At 46.3% G+C, this 19,728-nt stretch overlaps 1 protein-coding gene across 1 annotated transcript in view; it reads left to right on the top strand.

Annotated features, from left to right (window-relative positions):
- LOC141172265 (sulfotransferase 2B1-like) overlaps positions 1 to 19,728 on the top strand; it is a 462,870-nt gene that overhangs the window by 22,853 nt on the left and 420,289 nt on the right. The window lies entirely within an intron of this gene.

The following is a 19,728-nucleotide window of genomic DNA, read 5'->3' on the forward strand; positions in this document are numbered from 1 at the left end:
TAATACTCAGTTTCTTCCTGAAAATGATTGCAATCACAAATTCTTTGTATTATTATCTTCATTTAATTTGTCTTCAATGAAAAAACACAAAAAGAATTGACCTAAAGCCAAATTGGATATAATTCCACACCAAATCTAAAAAAGGGGGTGGACAAAAGTATTGGCACTGTTTGAAAAATCATGTGATGCTTCTCTAATTCATGTAATTAACATCACCTGTAACTTACCTGTGGCACCTAACAGGTGTTGGCAATAACTAAATCACGCTTGCAGCCAGTTAACATGGATTAAAGTTGACTCAACCTCTGTCCTGCGTCCTTGTGTGTACCACATTGAGCATGGAGAAAAGAAAGAAGACCAAAGAACTGTCTGAGGACTTGAGAAACTAAATTGTGAGGAAGCATGAGCAATCTCAAGGCTACAAGTCCATCTCGAAAGACCTGAATGTTCCTGTGTCTTCTGTGCACAGTGTCATCAAGAAGTTTAAAGCCCATGGCACTGTGGCTAACCTCCCTAGATGTGGACGGAAAATAAAAACTGACAAGATATTTCAACGCAAGATTGTGTGGATGCTGGATAAAGAACCTCGACTAACATCCAAACAAGTTCAAGCTGCCCTGCAGTCCGAGGGTACAACAGTGTCAACCCGAACTATCCGTCGGCGTCAGAATGAAAAGGGACTGTATGGTAGGATACCCAGGAAGACCCCACTTCTTACCCCGAGACATAAAAAAGCCAGTCTGGAGTTTGCCAAAACTTACCTGAGAAAGCCTAAAATGTTTTGGAAGAAAGTTCTCTGGTCAGATGAGACAAAAGTAGAGCTTTTTGGGAAAAAGCATCAACATAGAGTGTACAGGAAAAAAAAGAGGCATTCAAAGAAAAGAACACGGTCCCTACAGTCAAACATGGCGGAGGTTCCCTGATGTTTTGGGGTTGCTTTGCTGCCTCTGGCACTGGACTGCTTGACCGTGTGCATGGCATTATGAAGTCTGAAGACTACCAACAAATTTTGCAGCATAATGTAGGGCCCAGTGTGAGAAAGCTGGGTCTCCCTCAGAGGTCATGGGTCTTCCAGCAGGACAATGATCCAAAACACACTTCCAAAAGCACTATAAAATGGTTTGAGAGAAAGCACTGGAGACTTCTAAGGTGGCCAGCAATGAGTCCAGACCTGAATCCCTTAGAACACCTGTGGAGAGATCTCAAAATGGCAGTTTGGAGAAGGAACCCTTCAAATATCAGGGACCTGGAGCAGTTTGCCAAAGAAGAATGGTCTACAATTCCAGCAGAGCATTGTAAGAAACTCATTGATGGTTACCGGAAGGAGTTGTTTGCAGTTATTTTGGCTAAAGCTTGTGCAACCAAGTATTAGGCTGAGGGTGCCAATACTTTTGTCTGGCCCATTTTTGGAGTTTTGTGTGAGATGATCAATGATTTGATTTTTGCTTCATTCTCTTTTGTGTTTTTTCCTTGCAGGCAAATTAAATGAAGATAATAATACCAAAGAATTTGTGATTGCAATCATTTTCAGGAAGAAACTGAGTATTATCTGACAGAATTGCAGGGGTGCCAATACTTTTGGCCACCACTGTACATTGGGCTTGTACTTCGGGAAATGACGCTCCCAGGGGATGGGGACGACTCAGCGCCTGGGCCTTGTTGTTGGTTTTGGGGGATGCCGCGGTGGCCGGCTCCCGGGGCCGTACCCTGGGGTCACTCTTAAAAGCAAGGAATAATGGGGGAAAGGTGTATGGGAAAGGGGAATGTTCATGACACCACCAGTGGTGTCTGGTGAGGATCACCAGCACTGCTACAGTCCTCTGAGGCCGGTGATCAGGAAGCTTAGTTGTTGCGGCTCCCCACAGGTGGAGCGGGGCCCCAGGGCAGCGCAGGAGAAGGGATGCGAGGTAGAGCGTTGGCGAGTGCAGTGCTGCGGAGAAAAGAACAGACAGAGGCAGTATTTGAAGTCATCCAAGTCTTTACTCACGGTGGTGCTTTCTCAGCTCAGAGCTTCTCTCTGCTGTCACACAGCGAGCTGCGGCCACAAGGATGGGGTTCAGCACACTCCAGGTAGTTCAGGAGCGCTTGACAGGACCCCCACTCTAAAGTGTTCCTCTCCTGTTATACTTCTCCCGCCTTGTGTCCCCCACTGTGTCCCGTACGGGTACTGCGATGTCCTTGATGGGTAGCGTGTTTCTCCCAGACTGACTGGGTGCCCTTCTTGGTTACTAGTGGTGAGAGCGTGGCGTCAGGCCGGGTCCCTCTGGATGAACTCAGATTAGGGAATACAGGTGGCGACTCCGCTCCATCCGTAGCCCCCTGGGATCCACATAAGCAGGGCCGGCTCCAGGTTTTTCTGGGCCCCGGGCGAAAGAGTCTCAGTGGGCCCTTTTAACACATACACGATTCATGATGCACAGATACCGCGGAGAAATATATATATATAGTACACAGGGCCCAGCCTGCCACTAGTGTTGAGCCACCCCCGTAGTGTTCGAGTTCGGTTCGGCTCGTCGAACACCCGTGTGTTCGCCGAACTGTTCGTCGAACTGTTCGTCGAACACCTTCGAACACCGTTAAAACCAATGGCAGGCAAACAAAAAGACATAGAAACACATAGAAAACACCTTCAAAGGTGTCCAAAAGCTGACAAACTGCTCTGAAGACACAACTAACACATGGAAAAGTGACAAGTACATATAGTCATGCGAAAAGAAAAGAGGTGGAGGAGTAAAAGGAGGGGGAGACACAGATATAGGCATGTCATGCCCTTCTAAAATCCAAAAAGTGAGAAGCCGACACGTTCAGTCCGCTCCTGCCCGTGCCACCTCCGTGTCGCCGGCTTTGTGCCAGAGCCGCGGTGAACCCTGACGGCCAGCCCCCCTCTCCCAATACTGGTGCCTGTCCGCTGGTGGGTCGAGCGAGCCCCCCTGTGGTGGAGGCAGCTCTAAGCTTTTTAATTTAAATTGTCTCTCTAATTTGAATGAATACACTTTAAATCCATTTACAAGGATCTATTGGAGGGCAAGTCTCATGCCAGCAGCCGCGTAATTCCAGCTCCAGTAGCGTCCACTAAAGCTGCTGCAGTTAAAAAGCTTTTATAAGGATCGAGCTCGGCTGTCCACCGCAAGGCATCCTACTGCCAGTCCCAGCCCCTATGCCTTGGGGTGCCTCCTGATGCTCTTCACTGAGTATCCCGTGGTCCCGAAGCATTTTCTTTGAAAAAATTAAGTGTCAAAACTACAGGTGGTGTAGCTTGCTTAACAGCCGGGATAATCCGCTGACTAGCAGACACTGCTACTAGACACAAAGTATTTCCTGGGCTAGATGCAGTTAAAAATTTGTAATTAGATACTCTCGTTGGATGCTGAGAAAGCATTCCATAGAGTCTCCTGGCACGCCATATATGATTCTCTTAAAAAGCTTGGGGTAGGGGTCTAGGGGACCCTTTTATAGCCAAAATCACGGCCCTGTATCGCAATACGTCACCTAGGTTGAAGATAAATGGAACTGTATTACCCTGAGGGCTCGGTTGCTACAGAGGTATTGCACCTCACCCAGAGGTGTGATATCTCACTCTCAGGTAAGGATGGAGTGTGGATCAGGACGTGACACCTGCATGCATTACACCACATTGCCGTGGGGCAGGGCGACCAATATGCCCCTGAGATGGGCACGACAGTCCCTGTCCCTGGCTGGAGTGGGGGGAGGGAACACTGAGGAAGGGGAACCCTGTAGTGCAGGAGCAGGGAGGAAGCACTTCCTGGGTGCATTGAGAAGGGAGTATAAAAGGTGGGCACCATCTTAGTTCAGTGCAGAGAAGTCTGAGCAGAAGTGGCAGGGAGCAGTGGCAGGGAGCAGGGGCTCTGCATGAGCTCTGCTCCGGAGGCGGGCCTAGTAACAGAAGCCCAGGCCTGGAAGAGGGAGAAGGAAGAGGAGCGGAGAAGGCTCCAGGAACGAGGAATGAAGGGATCCCAGGGGTGCGGATGGGCGAGTCGCCACCGCACGCCCGAATCCACCTGCATGGAGGGGTCAGGCCAAAGGGGGAGACTGGTCGCCGAAACTAGTGGAGGCAGGAAATGACCCTCAGCTAGAAACCGGAGGCTGTGACATTTTATGTGGCGCAGCCCCTCGCTACACCCGCTAGGAAGGCACCACATTGGGTCAGGGAAACTGGCGCCAAGTTTACCAAGAGGAGGCCCGAGGCAGCCGGACAGAAGGGTTGGTAAGAAAGGCCAGACAAAGGACACACAAAGGGGGTCCTGTGAAGCGCTCCAAAGTTATCTGGGAGTTGTCTGAGCCCCTCACCTGGTGAGCACAGTACGACGTGGGCAGCCGTTACCTGCAGACGTGGTCTGGATAATAAGAACTGTGAGTAAAGGCCCTGGACTGCATCACTGACTCCGTGTCGTTACTGCTGCTGCCCTGCACCATCACCCCCATCCTCCGCATACACTGCCCTGAGGCTATACTCCTCCCGTGGGGAGTTATGCTACGCTCTGCTGCACCCACAACACCAGCCTCAGCGGTCTGCCCTGGAGCGGCGGTTCACTCTGACCGCAATCCACGGGTGGCGTAGTCGGACATTTAAACATCAAAACCACATAAATAGTTCCGCCACTGGTTTGACCGCCCTGAGTCACGGAACCGGGTCGCCGCCACGGAGACTACAACCACCAGCATCCACCAAAAAGGGTCCGGCTCCGGGTGTCCCAAGGCCCAGGGGGCGCGTCAGAACATTTTCATCTCCTTTCACAATCACCAATGGGACAAGGCAGGGATGTTCTCTGTCCCCTCTCTTATACATCCTAGTGACGGAGCACCTGCTCTCATCAATTCGCCATAACCCCAATATTAGGTGGATTGAGGTGGGAGGCACCGAGTACAAGTGCTCTATATTTGCTGATGATGTCCTAGTATATATCACTCAATCACATATATCCATCCATGCTGTTATGGCTGAAATAGATCACTTTGTTACATGGTCAAATTTTAAAATCAATGCAGCGAAGTCTGAGGCCCTCGATGTCTCCCTCCCCAAATCCATATAGGATTCCATCCAGTCCAACTTTCCCTTTGCCTGGCCCTCACAGGGTATCAAATACTTAGGAATTCCTATTCATAGAGACCTCTCCCATCTATGTTATCTTAATTTTGGGCCCTTTATTGAACAACTCCATACAGACCACGGTTGGCAAGTTAGAACTGTAAGATTCACTACGTGAACCACTGGTGTTTTGTGGAAAAGCACATGTACACTGTGTTCCAAATTATTATGCAAAAAGTGTTTAGGAGTGATAAGGGAAGAATTTGTTTGTTTGTCAGTTAAACTCATTGATGGTGATGTGTGTCAGGGCTCTTTATATCACTGTAAGCAATTGCAGACACCTGTGCTAATTAGTTTGGCAGGTGTGTCCAATGAAAGGCAAGACAACTTAAGAAGGCTGTCTCACATTATTAAGCAGCCTACATTTTCTGCCAAAATGGGAAAGAAAAAGGATGTGTCGGCTGCTGAGAAGCAACAAATTGTGGAGTGTTTAGGTCAAGGCATGACTACAATCAACATTGTGCGATGATCAGGATGAAGTGTCTTGGCAATCAAGAAGTATGTAGCTGATTCACAGTACACACGTGTGCGTGCTGATAAGGGCAAATTGAGGACTCTTTCCTACAAGCAATTACGTCAGGTTAAAAGAGCAGCGGCAAAAAAGCCTTGTCATAGCAGCAGACAAGTTTTTGAAGCTGCTGGTGCCTCCAACGTCCCCCGAACAACAAGATGCAGGGTCCTTCAGAGGTTTGCAGCTGTGCATACGCCATCCTGTCGACCTCCTCTATCCACTTCACACAAGCAGAAACGGCTCCAGTGGGCCAAACATTACATGAAGACTGATTTCAAAACTGTTTTGTTCACGGATGAGTGCCGTGCAGCGCTCGATGGTCCAGATGGATGGAGTGGAGGATGGCTGGTTGATGGACACCCCACGCAAACACGGCTACAGCGCCAACAAGGAGGAGGTGGAGTAATGTTTTGGGCTGGAATCATGGGGAGAGAGATTGTCGGCCCCTTTAGGATCCCTGAAGGCGCTAAAGATGAACTCCATAATGTATGTGGATTTTCTCAAACAGCACTTCCTGCCATGGTTCAAGAAGAAGAACCGTGTATTTCACAGCAAGATCATTTTTTTGCATGATAATGCACCATCTCATGCTGCACATAAAACATCTGCATCTCTGGCTGATATGGGCATAAAAGGGGACAAACTTATGGTTTGACCCCCATGCTCCCATTCAGAACCTCTGGAGCATCATCAAAAGGAGTGTCTATGATGGCGGGAGGCAGTTCACATCTAAGCAACAGCTCTGGGAGGGTATTCTGTCCTCATGCAAAACAATTGAAGCAGAAACCATCCAAAACCTGACAAATTCAATGGACGAGAGAGTTCAGAAGCTCCTTTCGAACAAGGGGTCCTATGTGAAAATGTAACATCACCTAGAATAAAGTTTTGAGTTGAAAACTGTTTGATTTCAGTTTCTAATAACCTGCTAATGCTTATAATTTCAAAAATGACCATTTTTTTGGTCTTTATTAAAATGAAAAGGTTGATCGAAAAGTTTGGCGGATCTAAGAGTGTGGCAACCCAGTAGTCATGACTACTTCAAATTCTGACAATATGAGGGTCATGTTGCAGGTAGTGCAGCAAGAAGGCACTTATGTGTCTTGCGCATTTCGGAGCCCCAAAATTATTTTCCGGGCTAGATGCAGCTAAAAATTATTATTAATTTTAAATCTGGTGGAGTTTAGTATAGAGGGCCTAATAGGATCAGTGCTGCACACTGCTACAAAGCCCAAATTATTTTCCAGCCAAGATACAGATAAACATGATTAGTAATTTTAAATCTGGTGGAGCTTATTATAGATGGCCTAATAGAATCAGTGCTGCACACTGCTACAAAGCCCAAATTATTTTCCAGCCAAGATACAGATAAACATGATTAGTAATTTGAAAGCTTAAAACGGTTGGTAGGGTGATTTTAACCAATCATCCATCTTTTACTCTCCCCAGGATGCCACAGGGGTAGAAAAGTCGTTTCGGATCCATGATTTGTTCATCTTTATGAACGTGAGTCTGTCTACATTATCAGTGGAGAGCCGCGTGCGCTTATCTGTCAGCACACCACCAGCAGCGCTGAACACACGTTCAGACAGAACGCAGGCTGCGGGGCATGACAAGATCTCCAAGGCGTAAGTGGCTAGCTCCGGCCATTTATCCAGATTGGAAGCCCAAAAAGAGCAAGGGTCCAGTGACACAGTCATGGCTTCAATGTTTACTTGGAGATACTCCTGTACCATCGTCTCTAGGCGTTGACTATGTGTCAGACTTCTTGTCTCCTGTGGCCTTGCAAAGGATGGGCTAAAAAAGTGGTGAAATGATTGCGCAAAATTGATGTTACCAGCAGATACTGTGGTTCTGTTATGGTTTGAGTGCTGAACACTTGACGGTCCCACGGTTGGCAAGTTGGAACTGTGAGATTCACTACGTGCACCACTGGTGTTTTGTGGAAAAGCACATGTAAGATTCTGCAACAGTCTCTGCTGATACTCCTGCATGCGTGCATCCCTTTCTATGGCAGGAATAATTTCTGCAAATTTACTTTTGTACCGGGGATCTAACAGTGTGGCAACCCAGTAGTCAGGATTATTTCTAATTCTCCCAATTCGAGGGTCATGTTGCAGGTAGTGCAGCAAGAAGGCACTCATGTGTGTTGCGCATCCAGGAGCACCAAGTCCCTGTTGTGTTGGTGGCGAGGTAACAATCAGGCTTCCTTCCTCTGTCCTCTCCCCCCAACCTCGCACAACAGAAATGTGATCAAGGTCTCCCTCATCTGATGAGTCTTCCATCAGTTCGTCCTCCACTTCTTCCTGGGCTCCTGCACCTTCCTCACTAGTTTGGCTGCTACCATGCGCCGTGGTAAAACCATCTCCCCCACCCTCACATGCCTGCCGCCTTGGTGCTGCCGACCGTCTGAACCTTGCAGATGTTAGCCCTTCCGCATACAACTCCTCCTCCTCTACTTCCTCCACCTCCTCTTGTGCCACCACCTGACTCCGAATTCTGTTTAACATGTGCTCCAGCATGTAAATCACCGGAATAGTCATGCTGATACTGGCATCGTCAGCACTAAACATCTTCGTCGCCATTTCAAAACTGTGCAGAAGGGTCCATAGGTCCCTGATCTGAGACCACTCCTCCAGCGTGATTTGCCCCACGTCTGGATCTCGTTGGCCCAGGCTATACGTCAGAACGTATTGCACCAGGGCTTGTCGGTGCTGCCACAGTCGCTGCAACATGTGCAGAGTTGAATTCCACCGGGTAGGCACATCGCATTTTAGCCGGTGAAGTGGCAGGCCCAACGACTTCTGTAGAGATGTAAGTCGCTGAGCTGCGGGATGCGAACGGTGGAAGTGAGCACACAGCGACCGTGCCCTCTGCAGAAGGCCATCTAGTCTGGGATAGTGGGCTAAAAATTGCTGGACAACCAGGTTCAACACGTGAGCCATACAAGGCACGTGTGTGACATTGCCCCGGCGAAGGGCCGCACCCAGGTTTGCAGCATTGTCGCACACGGCCTTCCCTGGTTTCAGGTCCAGTGGAGACAACCATTCATGAAATTGGTTCTCCAGAGCTGACCACAACTCCTCAGCTGTGTGACTCACATTTCCCAGACATTTCAAAGTAAAAACCGCCTGATGACGTTGAGCCCTACTGCCAGCATAGTAAGGAGGTGTGCAGGATCCCTTCTGCACAGTTAGAAAGCTTGTGGCTAGAGATGAGCGTTGTTCTACTCGAACTGTTCGCCAATCTCAAATTCGAGCTGTTTTGGGCGGTGTTCGAGCCGTTCGGCGAACAAGAACAATTTGAGAAAAATTCGGCTGTTCGAGGTTATGTTCGATAACTGTTCCTGCACCAAAATCATAACTGGATTTTTTCTCAGTAATGATGAAAATTAATGTTAATACGCAGTTTGAGTGTACAGCGGGGTGGGGGGAGGGGCAGGGGATGGATCTCTGCAGGAACAATGAAGATCTCCATTTTTTTTTCTCTTTCCAGTGGGGAGGTGCAATCTGTCAGCCTATCAGCAGCGCACACACGGAGCGAAGTGCTTTTTTTCACACAAGCAAGGGCATGTGTCATTGGCAGTGTATGTCACATGTCCTTGCCCTATAAGACCAAGCCATTTTCCCCGTCGCCACCATTTTCTCACTGCTGCAGCTGCGTGTTAGACGGCACCGCTGTTGCTGTGTGCGCTATACCTTGTTAATTTCAAGCCAATTTTCGCACAAATCTACAGATAGCTTGGGAGTAGGGAATAGTTGTGATTGCAGTCCTTTTAAGGACTAGGTTACAGCATTTCCTACGACTTTTATCAGGCAGGTCTGTGCTCTTAAATAGATAGATTGTGGGAGTAAAGACTAATTGTAATTGGAGTCCTTTTCAGGACTAGGTTACATCAGTTCCTATCAGTTTTTGCCAGGCAGGTCTGTGCCAGTGCTGTGCAAGTTTTTTTCACAGCATTTGGCTGAATCTAGCAAAGCTAATCCTTTTTGGCCTATTGCAGAGTGTGTTAGTCAGTGGAGCAGCCTATCTGTGTTGCAAGATATACCACCTGTGTATAGAATACCAATTTTTTTACTGCACCTAGTGAAGTAAAATCTTTTGGGCATAGCATAATTCTATTAGTCCATCTATACTGACCTCCATCAGGTTGCAAATTGAATATAATATTTTTCTGCATCTAGCTCTGAAAAAATATTGGGCTTCTAGCTGTGTGTGGGACTTGTTCTATTAATACATCTATACAGACCTCCATCAGGTTGCAAACTGAATATATTGTTTTCTGCATCTACCTCTGAAAAAATATTGGGCTTCTAGCTGTGTGTGGGACTTGTTCTATTAATCCATCTATACAGACCTCCATCAGGTTGCAAACTGAATATATTTTTTTCTGCATCTACCTCTGAAAAAATATTGGGCTTCTAGCTGTGTGTGGGACTTGTTCTATTAATCCATCTATACAGACCTCCATCAGGTTGCAAACTGAATATATTTTTTTCTGCATCTACCTCTGAAAAAATATTGGGCTTCTAGCTGTGTGTGGGACTTGTTCTATTAATCCATCTATACAGACCTCCATCAGGTTGCAAACTGAATATATTTTTTTCTGCATCTACCTCTGAAAAAATATTGGGTTTCTAGCTGTGTGTGGGACTTGTTCTATTAATCCATCTATACAGACCTCCATCAGGTTGCAAACTGAATATATTTTTTTCTGCATCTACCTCTGAAAAAAGATTGGGCTTCTAGCTGTGTGTGGGACTTGTTGTATTAGTCCATCTATACTGACCTCCATCAGGTTGCAAACTGTATATATTTTTTTCTGCATCTACCTCTGAAAAAATATTGGGCTTCTAGCTGTGTGTGGGACTTGTTGTATTAGTCCATCTATACTGACCTCCATCAGGTTGCAAACTGAATATATTTTTTTCTGCATCTACCTCTGAAAAAATATTGGGCTTCTAGCTGTGTGTGGGACTTGTTCTATTAATCCATCTATACAGACCTCCATCAGGTTGCAAACTGAATATATTTTTTTCTGCATCTACCTCTGAAAAAATATTTGGCTTCTAGCTGTGTGTGGGACTTGTTCTATTAATCCATCTATATAGACCTCCATCAGGTTGCAAACTGAATATATTTTTTTCTGCATCTACCTCTGAAAAAATATTGGGCTTCTAGCTGTGTGTGGGACTTGTTCTATTAATCCATCTATACAGACCTCCATCAGGTTGCAAACTGAATATATTTTTTTCTGCATCTACCTCTGAAAAAATATTGGGCTTCTAGCTGTGTGTGGGACTTGTTCTATTAATCCATCTATACAGACCTCCATCAGGTTGCAAACTGAATATATTTTTTTCTGCATCTACCTCTGAAAAAATATTGGGCTTCTAGCTGTGTGTAGGACTTGTTGTATTAGTCCATCTATACTGACCTCCATCAGGTTGCAAACTGAATATATTTTTTCTGCATCTACCTCTGAAAAAAAATTGGGCTTCTAGCTGTGTGTGGGACTTGTTCTATTAATCCATCTATACAGACCTCCATCAGATTGCAAACTGAATATATTTTTTTCTGCATCTACCTCTGAAAAAATATTGGGCTTCTAGCTGTGTGTGGGACTTGTTCTATTAATCCATCTATACAGACCTCCATCAGGTTGCAAACTGAATATAATTTTTTCTGCATCTACCCCTGAAAAAATATTGGGCTTCTAGCTGTGTGTGGGACTTGTTGTATTAGTCCATCTATACTGACCTCCATCAGGTTGCAAACTGAATATATTTTTTTCTGCATCTACCTCTGAAAAAATATTGGGCTTCTAGCTGTGTGTGGGACTTGTTGTATTAGTCCATCTATACTGACCTCCATCAGGTTGCAAACTGAATATATTTTTTTCTGCATCTACCTCTGAAAAAATATTGGGCTTCTAGCTGTGTGTGGGACTTGTTCTATTAATCCATCTATACAGACCTCCATCAGGTTGCAAACTGAATATATTTTTTTCTGCATCTACCTCTGAAAAAATATTGGGCTTCTAGCTGTGTGTGGGACTTGTTCTATTAATCCATCTATACAGACCTCCATCAGGTTGCAAATTGAATATATTTTTTTCTGCATCTACCTCTGAAAAAATATTGGGCTTCTAGCTGTGTGTGGGACTTGTTGTATTAGTCCATCTATACTGACCTCCATCAGGTTGCAAACTGAATATATTTTTTTCTGCATCTACCTCTGAAAAAATATTGGGCTTCTAGCTGTGTGTGGGACTTGTTCTATTAATCCATCTATACAGACCTCCATCAGGTTGGAAATTGAATATAATTTTTTTCTGCATCTAACCCAGCCAATAGTTTTGGCCTAATACCACAGTTTGGCCACTCAGCTCTGCTCGGTTCCCATCCATTGTTTTTTTGTGCAAACAACTCCAGAGTTGTGAATTAGTTAACCACCAAAATGAGTGGAAAAAGGCCTGCTGCTGGTGGAAAGGGGAATAGGCGTGTTGGGAAGGGGAAAAAAGGTTGTGTCCGTGGGGTAGGTGTTAAAGCAACAGTAACATCTGCAGAAGAAAGACCATCTTCCAGCCAAACTAAATTGTCTACTTCTTTTAGCGGACAATGTGATAAGATCCCTTTCTTACGGCCACGCCAATCGCTACAAATTCCAGATGAGGCACAAAAACAGCAGGTGCTTCAATGGATATCAAGTGCTCCTTTAAGTGGGCTCTCCTCCACATCAACTTCAACATCACAAATACTCCAGTCCTCAAAGGTGTCACCCCAATCGCACTTGCTTCCTCACAGCTCCCAAATCTCCAGCTGCCCGTCTGAGTATGAGGTAGAACAGATGGTTGAGTCTGCAGAGCTGTTTACTCATACTATAGCCTGGGAATCAGAGGTCGACTCCAGAGCTTCTGTGAATCCAGACGAGGAAATGATCTGCACTGATGCCCAGAATCTTTATGAGTCGGATCCAGGACCAGACGCAGAAGGTTCTGACCATAATGTAGACCCTCATTCCCAAACTGTAACTCCTGTTGGTGGAGACAATGAGGAAGACGATGATAAGACTCAAATACCTGATTGGAGCGACAACTTTAGTTTTTTGTCAGGGCAGGAACAGGTTGGCTCTGAGGACGACGGGTGTGATAACGCACAGGGTGATGATGATCAGGTTGGAGATCCCACTTACTGTCAACCCACAGTCAGCCAAGAGATGAGTGTTAGAACCTTGCTGTTAGGTTTTTTTTCCTTTGCTGGTCACATGACCTTGTTGGCCTATTTAATCCTGCTCCGCCCTTCTGGCTTTGCTGGACTTCATTGTATATCTACTTTCTAGCTAGCCTGTGCTCTGTTTCTAGCTCTGTTAGTTTGCTTGGTCTACGGACCTCTATGTTCAATCTATTTTGTTTGTTCGTCTGTCTGCTACTATTTCTGTTAGGAGGTGTCCCATATTCCTCCCAGTCCTTAGTACTTGTAGGGATTCCCTCCCCACATCTATAGGTCTCCGTACAGACTAGATTAGGACTTTAGCAGGTCTGATTGCAGGATCAGGTTCCCTGTTACATCGTAGGGATTCAGCTGAGTCCTATAGTAGGGACAGATCTCCTCTCTTTCCTTAGCTTTGGTAGCAGAACATAACAGTAAGTCCAGCCTGCAAATTCTCTAAGGAAAGATTTTTTTTTTTTTGTTCCATCATGGTGTCGGTTCAGGATTTGGCTAAACACCTGCAGGGACTCTCTCTGGAAGTGGCCGAGCTCCGTCAGCACGTGAGTAACTGTCCTGGAGCATATTTCTTGGACCCTAAGGTATGTTTGCCGGATTTATTTTTTGGTGAACATCGAGAATTTTTTTCATTTAAAAATGCTTGCTTATTGTATTTTCGTTTGAGACCCAAGTCCTCTGGGGATGAATCCCAGCGCGTAGGGTTCATAATGTCATTTTTGCGCAAAGAGCCTCAGGAGTGGGCCTTTTCTTTGCAACCTAGTGATACATGCTTCAGATCAGTGGATAGTTTTTTTTCTGCTTTAGGATTATTATATGATGATCCTGACCGTGTGGCATCAGCTGAGACTGAGTTGAGACGTTTAAAACAAGGATCAGGTAATGTGGAAAAATATTGTACTCATTTTCGTCGTTGGTCCACTCAAACAGGGTGGAACGATTCTGCTCTGAAAAGTCTATTTCTTGCTGGGCTCAGTGAAAGGGTTAAAGACCTGCTAATTGCTTATCCTACACCTGAGGATTTGCAACAGGCTATGCAATTAGCTATACGGGTGGATAGAAGACTGCGTGCTAGGGTTAATGAGAGCAAATCCTCTGCTATGTCAGTTTCTGGTTATGATAATGTGTGTACTAACAGTGGTGAACCGATGGAGATTGGATCGGTGGCACCTCGCTCTCAAGAAAAAGACCGTCGTTTTTCGGAAGGCTTGTGTTTCTATTGCGGAAAATCTGGTCATTTGATTAAAGGCTGTGAGCTTCGTATGAAGAAAGAAAAAAAAATGGTCAGTCACGCCCGTATTGCCTGTTTAAATTCCAAGGGTATATTTTTAGCTGCTTCCACGATTGCTCAGGAAAAATTAATGGAATTTCGGGTGTTTGTTGATTGCGGGTCTACACTGAATGTAATTGATGGGGGATTCGTGGAAAAACTCAATTTAAAACCTGAACCTTTATCATCCCCCATTGCTGTGGTTTCTGTGGATGGCTCCCCTTTGAAGAATATTACTCTCAAGGTCAGAGAATTTCCTCTCACTATTAATGGTGTTCACCATGAGAAATTGGATTTGGTAGTGTTGAATAACTTGCCTTCTCCAGTAATATTGGGTTTGTCCTGGTTAAAATTTCACAATCCTGTACTGGATTGGTCTACCAGTGAAATTAAATCCTGGAGCCATAAATGTTATGACAAGTGTTGTAACGGGCGTATTGCAGCTTTGGATAGGGGAGAATTGCCTGTTCCTATTCAGGATTTTTGGAGAGTTTTTTCTGAGAAAGAATCACAGGTTTTGCCTCCCCATAGAGACTATGATTGTTCTATTGAATTTGTCCCTGGAGCGATTCTTCCTAAAAGTCGTTTATTTAACCTTACTATTCCTGAGAGGAAGGCTTTGGAGGAATACATACAGACAAGTTTGGCCGCCGGTCACATTAGGCCCTCTAAGTCTCCTGTGGCGGTTGGATTTTTTTTTGTAAAAAAAAAGGACGGCGGTTTACGTCCTTGTCTGGATTTTCGTGAGATTAACAAAATTACGGTACGCAATCCTTACCCACTGCCATTGATTCCTGATCTGTTTAACCAGTTATTGGGGGCCAAGTGGTTCTCTAAAATTGACCTTAAGGGGGCATACAATCTGTTGCGCATGAAGGAGGGTGATGAATGGAAGACTGCTTTTAACACTCCTGTGGGTCATTTTGAGAATCTGGTTATGCCTTTTGGTCTTACTAATGCTCCTGCATTTTTTCAGAATCTGATTAATGACATCCTTAGACCTTTGATCGGTAAAAATGTGGTTGTGTATTTGGATGACATTTTGATTTATTCGCCAGATCTGGAGTCTCATTGGCGGAGCGTACGTGAGGTATTACAGTTGTTAATGGACAATTCGCTTTTTCCTAAGCTGGAGAAATGTGAGTTCGCTGTACAGAGAATTAGTTTTTTGGGCTACATTATCTCCAGCAAAGGTTTTGAGATGGATCCGGTTAAAGTTCAGGCTGTGCAGGAATGGCCTAGGCCTATTGGTTTGAAATCGATACAGAGGTTTTTGGGTTTCGCCAATTACTATAGAAAATTCATAAAAAAATTTTCTAGTATTGTCAAACCTCTGACTGATCTCACCAGGAAAGGTGCTGATGCGGTTCAGTGGTCTTCTGAGGCCATTGAAGCTTTTGTGTATCTCAAGGAGAGGTTCACCTCTGCTCCCATCCTTATGCAGCCTGATGTTACTAGGCCGTTTTTGGTTGAGGTTGATGCTTCCTCTGTGGGGGTTGGCGCAGTATTGTCTCAGGATAACGGGGATGGATTACATCCCTGTGCCTTTTTTTCAAAAAAATTTTCGGAGACTGAATTGAATTACGATATTGGTAATCGGGAATTATTGGCTATTAAACTCGCATTTGAACACTGGCGCCACTTCTTGGAAGGTGCGGAATTTCCCGTTCAGGTTCTTACGGATCATAAAAATCTGATATATCTTGATGCTGCCAAGCGCCTGAATGCCCGTCAGGCTAGGTGGGCACTGTTTTTCTCGCGGTTTAATTTCTCCGTTACTTACATCCCTGGTACTAAGAATGTTAAGGCAGATGCCTTGTCTCGCAGTTTTTCTCCCATAGTCGGTGCTGAGAAAGAGGAAAACATTTTACAAGAAGGTGTTGTGATAGCTGCTTTAGACTCCGTTTTGGAAGATGAGATTCTTAAAGCTCAGGAGAATGCCCCATCTAACACTCCTCATGGGAGGTTGTTTGTGCCTGGGACCTTTAGGAGAGATCTGTTTGTTGAGTGTCACGAATCTCGGTTGGCAGGTCATCCCGGAATCTCTGAGACCAAGAGACTGGTGGGTCGCAGTTTTTGGTGGCCTGGATGGCAGAAGGAAGTCATTAAGTGGGTGCGCCAATGTACTATATGTGCTAGATCTAAGTCCTCACATACTCCTGCTGCGGGGTTACTTTGTCCTTTGGAGGTCCCCAGTGCTCCTTGGACACATTTGGCTATGGACTTTATAACTGACCTTCCCCCCTCTGAGGGTTTTACTGTCATCTGGGTGGTCGTGGACCGTTTTAGCAAGATGTGTCACTTGGTTCCCTTCGTCAAACTGCCCTGCGCTAAAACTCTCGCTAAGGCCTTTGTCAAGGAAATTGTCAGACTTCATGGCATTCCTACTGACATTGTTTCTGATAGGGGTCCTCAGTTCGTGGCTCGTTTTTGGCGTGCCTTTTGTGACAGGTTGGGAATTAATTTGTCGTTTTCGTCCGGATATCATCCTGAATCTAATGGCCAGACAGAAAGGAAAAACCAGGATGTTGAGCAGTTCTTGCGTTGTTTTGTGGCAGACAATCAAGAGGGGTGGTCTGAGTTTCTGCCACTTGCTGAATTTGCTCTGAACAATCATACATCTTCTTCTGCTGGTTGTTCGCCTTTTTTTTGTTGTTCTGGGAGACATCCGTCGTTTGGGTCGTTCTCCAAGTTGGGATCTGCCGTGCCTGAGGAGGAGAATTTTTCCGGTGATTTGGAAAGAGTTTGGACGGATGTGCGTGGTAATCTTCAGGAGGCCAACAGAAAATCTAAAGACTACTTTGATAGGAAACGACAGGAGGTTTTGTTCGCTGTTGGTGACATGGTTTGGTTGTCCTCTAGGAATCTGCGGTTGAGGATTCCTTCTAAGAAATTGGGTCCCAAGTTTGTAGGGCCCTTTAAGGTGCTTCAGGTTGTCAACCAATCTGCTGTTAGGTTGGAGGTTCCTACCTCCTGGAGAATTAATCCGGTCTTTCATCTCTCTCTGTTAAAAAAAGCTGTTGTGTCGGATGGTGACGCCTCTGCCTCTGTTCCTCCGGTGGTGGAGGACGGGGAATATGAAATTTCTCGCATCCTTGACTCTAGACGGTATAGAGGTAGTTTGCAGTATCTTGTGGCCTGGAAAGGTTTCGGACCCGAGGATAACTCTTGGGTGAGGTCAGATGATGTTTCCGCGTCCAGACTTATCAGAGCGTTTCACAGGAGATTTCCTGATAAGCCTGGTCCTAGGGGATCCGGAGGATCCTCTTAGAAGGGGGGGTACTGTTAGAAACTTGCTGTTAGGTTTTTTTTCCTTTGCTGGTCACATGACCTTGTTGGCCTATTTAATCCTGCTCCGCCCTTCTGGCTTTGCTGGACTTCATTGTATATCTACTTTCTAGCTAGCCTGTGCTCTGTTTCTAGCTCTGTTAGTTTGCTTGGTCTACGGACCTCTATGTGCTATCTATTTTGTTTGTTCGTCTGTCTGCTACTATTTCTGTTAGGAGGTGTCCCATATTCCTCCCAGTCCTTAGTACTTGTAGGGATTCCCTCCCCACATCTATAGGTCTCCGTACAGACTAGATTAGGACTTTAGCAGGTCTGATCGAAGGATCAGGTTCCCTGTTACATCGTAGGGATTCAGCTGAGTCCTATAGTAGGGACAGATCTCCTCTCTTTCCTTAGCTTTGGTAGCAGAACATAACAATGAGGTCAGCAGAGGAGGTGGAGGAAGATGCTAGTGACGACGAGGTCAGGTTGCGCCTTCCTGGACAGAGACCTAGTACTGGAAGCACGTCAACAACTGCATCCTCAAACACAACTCTTCCTCTCACCACAAGTCGTGGTGGCTCTTCAGGTCGCATGGGTGCTAAGCCTTGCATAGCCTGGGCATTTTTTCAGATCGATAAAGATGACCCAACTCGTGTTATCTGTAACATTTGTCAGCAAAAGCTAAGTAGAGGCCAAAAAATACATAGTTTGAGTACTTCATGCATGAACCGGCACATGGACATGAAGCATAAGTTGCAGTGGGAAGCTCAGTGTGCTACAATGCGGCCTAGCCGGCCGGGCCAACCACCGTCTGCCATATCTTGTGCATCCGCGGCCTCTTCATCCTCTGTGACTGGGGGGACAGCAGTCACACCTGTTTTGGGGCGCAGACCTGCCACCTCTTTACCCGCAACAGCCAGCGTGATTGGCAGGTCATCATTTTCTTTGGAGGTGGTAACACCAGCTGGTGTTGAGCGCTGTCCGACATCGATAGCACCACCTTTGGATCAAGGCAACCTAACATGTCCGCCTGCATCTTCCTCACAGACCGGCAGTTTGCCGGGGACACCCTTATCAACCCGTCTAAGCACAATAGCCAGCCCTCGGTCCCTCAGATGTGGACAAGTAAAAGACCATTTCCTCCTAGCCATGAGAAAGCTAAGAGGTTGAATTTCACCATCTGCAAGCTCTTGGCTACAGAAATGCTGCCTTTCCGCCTGGTGGACACAGAGGATTTTCGAGACCTTATGTCCGTCGCAGTGCCCCAGTACCAGATGCCCAGTCGGCACTACTTCTCAAAGAAAGGTGTGCCTGCGCTCCACCAGCATGTCGCACACAACATCACCGCTTCTTTGAGAAACTCTGTGTGTGACAGGGTGCATTTCACCACACACACTTGGACGAGTAGGCATGGACAGGGGCGTTACATGTCGCTGACTGGGCACTGGGTAACTATGGTGACAGCAGGACAAGGGGCTGCTGTCCAAGTCTTGCCGTCCCCACGAGTTGTGCGTCAATCCTCTTTATGTCAAAGTTCCTCCACTGCTTCTGCCTCCTCAACCTCCTCTCGGTCTACCACCTGCACCCAAAGCCTGTCTGGTCATGCCACAAGCTTTCTAACTGCGCAGAAGGGATCCTACACACCTTCTTACTATGCTGGCAGTAGGGCTCAACGTCATCAGGCGGTTTTTACTTTGAAATGTCTGGGAAATGTGAGTCACACAGCTGAGGAGTTATGGTCAGCTCTGGAGAACCAATTTCATGAATGGTTGTCTCCACTGGACCTGAAACCAGGGAAGGCCGTGTGCGACAATGCTGCAAACCTGGGTGCGGCCCTTCGCCGGGGCAATGTCACACACGTGCCTTGTATGGCTCACGTGTTGAACCTGTTTGTCCAGCAATTTTTAGCCCACTATCCCAGACTAGATGGCCTTCTGCAGAGGGCACGGTAGCTGTGTGCTCACTTCCGCCATTCGCATCCCGCAGCTCAGCGACTTACATCTCTACAGAAGTCGTTGGGCCTGCCACTTCACCGGCTAAAATGCGATGTGCCTACCCGGTGGAATTCAACTCTGCACATGTTGCAGCGACTGTGGCAGCACCGACAAGCCCTGGTGCAATACGTTCTGACGTATAGCCTGGGCCAACGAGATTCAGAGGTGGGGCAAATCATGCTGAAGGAGTGGTCTCAGATCAGGGACCTATGCACCCTTCTGCACAGTTTTGAAATGGCGACGAAGATGTTTAGTGCTGACGATGCCATTATCAGCATGACTATTCCGGTGATTTACATGCTGGAGCACATGTTAAACAGAATTCGGAGTCAGGTGGTGGCACAAGAGGAGGT

Source organism: Phyllobates terribilis, unplaced genomic scaffold, assembly GCF_046119375.1.
Source record: "Phyllobates terribilis strain yellow unplaced genomic scaffold, ASM4611937v1 Scaffold_12__6_contigs__length_324123572, whole genome shotgun sequence".
NCBI classification, from domain to species: Eukaryota; Metazoa; Chordata; class Amphibia; order Anura; family Dendrobatidae; genus Phyllobates; species Phyllobates terribilis.